Genomic DNA, 7,640 nt, shown 5'->3' on the forward strand with positions numbered 1-7,640 from the left:
CCTGTCACTGTTTGTGACATTCCCCTCACATATCCCTGTCACTGTTTGACATTCCCCTCGCATACCCGTCATTGTTTGTGACATTCCCCTCACATATCCCTGTCACTGTTTGTGACATTCCCCTGTCACTGTTTGTGACATTCCCCTCACATACCCCTGTCACTGTTTATGACATTCCCCTCACATACCCCTGTCACTATCTGTGACATTCCCCTACCCCTTTATATACCCCTGTCACTGTTTGTGACATTCCCCTCACATACCCCCTGTCACACATACCCTTTTTTGACATTCCCCTCACATACCCCCTGTCACTATCTGTGACATTCCCCTAACATACCCCTGTCACTGTTGTGACATTCCCCTCACATACCCTTGTCACTGTCTGTGACATTCCTCTCACATACCCCTGTCATTGTTTGTGACATTCCCCTCACATACCCCTGCTACTGTTTGTGACATTCCCCTCACATACCCCTGTCACTGTTTATGACATTCCCCTCACATACCCCTGTCACTGTTTTGGACATTACCCTCACACACCCCTGTCTGTGACATTCCCCTCACATTCCCCTGTCACTGTGTCCCATTCCCCTGTCACTGTGTCCACATACCCCTGTTGCTGTCTGTCCCATTCCTGTCACATACCCCTGTTGCTGTCTGTCCCATTCCCCCTCAAATACCCAAGTTTCTCTGTCGGATTTCCGTCACTGTCTGTAACATTACCCTCACACAACCTGTTGCTGCCTGTAACATTACCCTCACATAACCCTGTTACTTTGTCACATAACCCTGTCACTGTGTCACATACCCTTGTCACTCTCTCTCTCTCTCTCACACACACACACATACATATATGCCAGTTATATCATTTGGTTGACAGCAGTAAGCTATATTTAGAGCAAAAGTATGGGTCACGTGACAGCCAGGCGAGACGATGCGAGCCACGGGCAGTTGTGAGAGAGAGGTCGGCCGAGAGAGAAAACAACGCTGGCGTTGGGGCATATGGCAACACGGTTTTCAACCGTATTTCAAAGTAATTAAAAACTATCCGTTGTATATATGAGTTGTAACTGTAATGGCCCTGAATAAAAAAAAAAGTGTATAAAAGGTTAACCTGAGGCAAACAAAATTAAAACATTATGAACTTATACGATAGAAGCTATACACTCTAAAAGGTGTTTAAGAATATGTGAAATGACAGTTGGTGTACAAGACTCCATTATACCTTAATCCACCATTGATTTTGTTTGTTTGCGCTTGCACCGCTCTGTTACCTTACTCAAATCAGTTTTCGGTGTAAGCTTGAACGTAGACAGACAGACATAACTTTAGTTTTTATCTGCAATGTCAGTTTGTATCTCCTGTCGATATTATCTCTTTGTTTTTTGGTACATTTCCATCAAACAGTTTTCCTTCAAACGTTTCTGTTGACATCATCAGTTCGTAGATAGGCAGACTCAGCTGTGCACAGATTGTTCCACTGCTTTGTCAAAGAAGCTGACCACCAAACTTTACTCCGACTCTTCCGTTTATTACACACGCCAATTTTCAATTTGATTCACTTATAAGAGATCTTGTCGTACATTTCGTCCTTTATCAATTTACAAAAACTGTCATATGTAGAGTCTATATTTTCCTTTTTTAACCGCTTGTAGTTCAGAATTGAAAGGTGTACAAAATGTACAGTGTTGTCTTCCAACACGAAATTATTGGGTGCCTTATCCATGAGGAACTTGATATACTCATCTGTTTCATCAGTGTATACAGTGGGTTTACGCTATACGGTCTCCTGGGTACTCAGTGTCCAGGTGAGGAACGAGTGGTCAGATATTGTACGAGGGTCATTATCCATAGAACCAAGTGCACGATCTACCAGTGTACTTGCTCTCTCAACCTTGAACTCACTGAACATATACAAGTCTTCATCTGCAACAAGGCAATAGTCAACAACTGCACGTCCCTTTGTGGATAATGAAGTAATATATTTAACTTTGCTGTTCCCACCATTCAGAATACACATATTTGTCCGGCAAGAAAAGCACACATGCACTCACCATACCTATTGGTTTTAAAACCAATAACATCTCTATCGGGTAAAAATGCACACCAACGACGTGATCTTCCAAGTCACCACATCTGCTGTTAAAATCACCGAATACCAGGACTTCCCCTGACATTTGGTAAGAGTATATGTTGAGGGTAAGTGTGTCAAAAACATCTCCGCTTCTGGAAGAATGTTCGGGTGGCAGATAGCATAAACATATATTGTACACATTGTTAGATAACACGTGTTGCATAGATAACCATAAAATACCTTCAACAGAGTTAAGAACATTAACAGTGCACCATGATAATAGAGAGGGTCTAATCAGGATGCCAACATCAACGGAACCACATTTCGCATTTTTGTGTAGTAACTTTCTATTTTGGCCAAACCAAGTGAGTGAGTGAGTGAGTGAGTTAATATTTAACGTCACATCGGCAATATTTCAGCCATATCGTGACGAGAACATTTGACATTTTAAATAGAATATATATACAGATATTATAAAAACCTGCCGACGAAGGACAGTAAAACAACTAGAATATCACAGACATACATGTAAAACTAGTAATTAAATCTAAAACATTTTAACTTTAGGGGACAGCACAATATAAAAATAGGCAATAGATCGCCAACAACTGAAGGTAGAGCACCATACTAGGGACCATGGGGACTTACATTACTTTTGCTACCTGCATGGACCCTAGCTGGATTTACACCATCCCTTCAGCTGCTGGCGATTGGAAGAAATGTTAGCCAAAATTAAAAGAACAAGAATACTACGTTTAAAAATCCTGGCAAGTTTAAATTGACTTTGAAAGTTTTGGGACTTACGTACCCTCTCAGGAGCACAATAATTTTACGCTACGTCAACCCCCTTTAAGGGTACAGCCACTAACAATCTCAGTTACTAATAGAAACTACAAACAATATAATATTTAACTATTTACAGATCAGTCCACAAATCTAATTCTTTTAAAAATTCAACTATTAAATGATAATTAACATTATAAAAAAAATCCTTCAATGTCTTGACATTAAAATACTTATCCCTTGTGATGGAATATTCAACACAGTCAAGCAGGACATGCTTGACTGTGATTCTTTCATCACAAGGGATGCAAAACGGAGGATCTTCGCCTTTCAGTAAATATTGGTGAGTATATCTAGTGTGGCCAATGCGACATCGTCGCACACTGACCTCTTCAAATCTGGACTGACAACCCAAGTAGGTGTAACCAATGTAGGGTTTTATGGCATGTAATTTATTAATACCTACTTGGGTGTCCCACTTCTTCTGCATTAGATCACGGATGAATGTTCTAATGCTGGCTTTATAATCAGAGTATGGGATAAGAAGTGGTGTCACAGATTTGTTGAGGGCTGCCTTAGCAGCAAGATCAGCCATTGTGTTCCCAGAAATGCCAACGTGGCTAGGTAACCAACAAAATACGATGTCGCATTGGCCAGTAGCAAGCTCATTATATAATTCAATAATTTCTAATAAAAGTGGATGTTTACAAGAAATATTTTTAATAGCCTGAAGGCAAGAAGTGAGTCAGAAAAGATGATATATTGTTGATATTTAGGGTGATTTTTAATATATTTTAAGGCTGTTAATATGGCGTTTGCTTCTGCTGTAAAAATAGAGCTGTTATCTGGTAATCGAGAGGAGATTGTTCCGGATCCAATGACAGTGGCACAAGCCACCGCGCCACCATCCTTGGACCCATCTGTAAATAAGGATTTGTGAGTATTATAATTATTTTTTAATTGATTATATTCTTGTTTATATTGTAAGTCATTAGTTTGAGATTTCTTAAACTTTGTCAGAGTTAGGTCAACTTCAGGCCTCACCAATTGCCAAGGAGGAGAAGATAGAAGACGGGAAGGAGCTATATTTTCCAGCTCAATGCCGGCAGCAGAAATGAAGGGCTTAATTCTGTGCCCAAGAGGCGGAACAAGAGAAGGTTTTTTGGTGTAGAAATCCTCATAGAGGGGATTGAAAACACAGTTAAATGCAGGGTTAGACTCGCTAGAATATAGTTTAGTAATGTATTGTAAAGATAATTTTATACGACGTTGTGAAAGAGAAGGCTCATCTGCTTCAACATATAGACTATCAATAGGAGAGGTTCTAAAGGACCCAAGACAAAGTCTTAGGCCTTGGTGGTGGACAGAATCAAGTAGTCTTAGGTTGCTTTTGCAGGCTCCACCATATACGATGGAGCCATAATCAAGTTTGGAGCGTACCAATGATCGATATAGGTGGAGGAGGGTAGTTTGATCCCTCCCACTTTGAGTTGGAAACAACTTTCAACAAATCGAGTGCCTTCAGGCATTTGGCTTTAAGTGATTTAATATGCGGCAAAAAGTTAAATGGGAGTCGAAAATTAGACCTAAGAATTTGGCCTCCTTAACAACTTTGATGGAGTGCCATTTAAAGATAGTTCTGGATCTTTATGCGGCTTATATTTCTACAAAAGTGTAGACAATTAGTTTTGGACTTGGAAAATTTAAAGCTGTTTTCAAGACACCATTTATTTATTTTGTTTAAACACAACTGTAGTTGCCGTTCAATAGTATGCATATTCTTACCGCGACAAGAAATGTTAAAATCATCCACAAAAAAGTGAGCCATCGATTGAATCATTTAAAACCTTGGATAAACTGTTGATCTTAATACTAAACAATGTTACAGACAAAATACTGCCTTGCGGGACACCTTGATCCTGATTATAATGGTCAGACAGGGTTGAACCCACTCGGACTTGAAATTGCCTGTCTTTTAAAAACTGTGATATAAAAAGAGGTAAACGACCCCTCAAACCAAAATCATGTAAATCCTTTAAAATGCCATGCTTCCAGGTGGTATCGTATGCTTTCTCAAGATCAAAGAAAATTGATACAGCATGTTGTTTATTAACTATTGCATTTTTTTACAAAGGATTCTAAACGTACCAAATGATCAATGGTACTACGATTTTTCCTGAAACCACATTGAATGTTAGTTATAAGGTTATTGGTTTCAAGATACCATGTTAATCTATTATTGACTATTCGTTCCATGGTTTTACAGACACAACTCGTTAAAGAGATTGGTCTGTAATTAGACGGATCAGTATGATCCCGGCCAGGTTTTGGAATAGGAACAACAATGGCATCACGCCACGAAGTTGGGAAATTCCCTGAAGTCCATATTTGATCAAAAATTTCTAAAAGGATTTCTAAACATGATTCGGGTAAATGCTTCAAGAGCTGATAGTGAATATTATCAGCTCCTGTTGCTGTATCATGAGCTTGCTCAAGGGCAGTATGGAGCTCATGTAACGAAAATAGTTCGTTATAATCTTCACCATTGTCAGAGTTAAAATTTATTCTTTTCTTCTCCTGTTGTTTCTGATACTTTTGAAACTCAGGGACATAATTAGATGAAGATGAATGCTTGGCAAGAGTTTCACCAAGTTTATTTGCAATATCAGTTTTATTAGTCAATAAATTATCACCGTCCTTCAATTGATGAACAGTAGATTTGGAACCTTTGCCCTTTATTCTTTGTATCATGTTCCATACCTTCGAAATTGGTGTACGGGAATTTATCTTGGAAACATACTTCCTCCAAGACTGACGCTTGTTCTGCTTAAATGCGCGTCGAGCCTTAGCATTTAAAATGTTTACTTTATCTAAATTATGTACAGTAGGATGTCGGCGGAAATATTTTTCTGCTTTCTTCCTACTTTTTCTGGCCAGTTTACAGTCATTATTAAACCATGGTTTACGAATATGGGGAATTGCAGAGGACTTGGGTATACTTTGATCAGCAATGTCATTTAGTATATCGGAAAACAACTGTATAGGATCTTCGCTGTTCGCAAAAACATCATGTTTTAAGTGATCATTACATAGTGTATTATATAATGACCAATCAGCCCTGGCAAAGTTCCTTCTGGATAAAGGTGGATCATCTCCAGGGCGTATTGTTTTAAGAATGGTGGGGAAGTGATCACTCCCACATAGGTCATCATGGACCATCCATTCAAATTCATTATATAAAATGGAGTCAACAAGTGATAGATCCAGGGAAGAATATGTCCCCGTAGCTGGATGTAAATAAGTGGCTGAATCGTCATTGCAGATACATAAATCATTATCAGAAATGAATTCCTCGATGATTTTACCTTTATTAGTAGTATGGGCACTTCCCCAAAGCGGGTTGTGTCCGTTCAGATCACCCATGATGATACATGGTTTTGGAAGCTGATCATACAGTTTTTGCAGATCTGACAGTCGGATATCAGAAGACGGTGGGATATACAAGCTGCACAGCGTCAACGCAATCTGTAAAGTGAGACGAACAGCTACAGCTTGCAGATTGGTATTAAGAGGGACAGGGCTATGTATAATACCCTGCCGCACCAAAATAGAAACACCCCCAGTTGCTCTATCTCCTGGAGGGGAAAAGAAATGATAATCACTGTATTGTCTTAAGTTTAACGTATCTGTATTTTTAAGAAAAGTTTCGTGAAAACAAAATGCTGATGGATGAAAGTCCTGTATCAATAATTGTATTTCATTAAAGTTATTTTTAAGACCTCTGCAATTCCATTGAATTAGATTGGGCAATTGAGTCATGGTGGCTCAATTGGTGATAGCCCTCGTGAATGTGAGGAGGAACTGTTCCTCCGCCGGTCCTGTGAGGACGGAGTGACCTCCATATCAAGAGGTCCAAAAGGGTTCTCCAGAGGAAGCTCTGAAGGTAAAGGGACGGCAGTTGTTTGTTTCCGATGGTATTTTTTTCCTTTCATTTTTACTGGTTGACCGGAACTTTGCTGTTTGTCCGATGTTTGAGTTGATGTCTCAGGCTCATTCTGAGGCTGGTTCTCTGGCTGATTCTCAGTCTGAGATCCAGAGGAAGACTGAGTTACTGGGAGAGGGCGTGATACAACTGAAGTTGATGTGGTGGGTGTCTCTGACTTGACCCATGTCAAATCTGTCTGGCATGTAACTGATGATGTTGCTACGGGACGAGTGACAGCAGCAGAGTATGTCATATTTACTGGACTTGAAACCTCATTTGCAAGACGTTTTTTTGCATCAAGATACGAAATGTTCTTCTCACATTTTAATTTCATTATCTTTGACTCCTTTTGCCACACAGGGCAGGATTTAGATGAGGCATCATGTGGGCCTTGGCAGTTAGAGCACTTGAAACACTTGTCACAGTCTGTGTTGTCGTGGCTCTCACCACATCTATGACATACCACAGAGCCACGACAAGAGTTTGACCCATGACCAAACTTTTGGCATTTGTAACACCGGAGTGGACTGGGGATATACACGTCCACTCCGATATTAAAATATCCAGCTTTAATTGACTGTGGCAGGGAAGCAAGAGCAAACGTCAAGAGATAAGTGTTTGTTTTTACAGTGGTACCTTCTTTCCTGATAGTGAAACGTTTGACTGCTGTCACACCCTGATCGTGAAGCTCTGCAGCAATGTCCTCCTCGGACATGTCAAACAGACAGCGAGCTCTGTCGCGAATGATACCACGACAGGAATTTAAAGTTCTGTGCACGGACACAGCAACCTCTA

Source organism: Haliotis rubra, unplaced genomic scaffold (genome assembly GCF_003918875.1).
Source record: "Haliotis rubra isolate DU_JTF1 unplaced genomic scaffold, ASM391887v1 Scf988, whole genome shotgun sequence".
NCBI classification, from domain to species: domain Eukaryota; kingdom Metazoa; phylum Mollusca; class Gastropoda; order Lepetellida; family Haliotidae; genus Haliotis; species Haliotis rubra.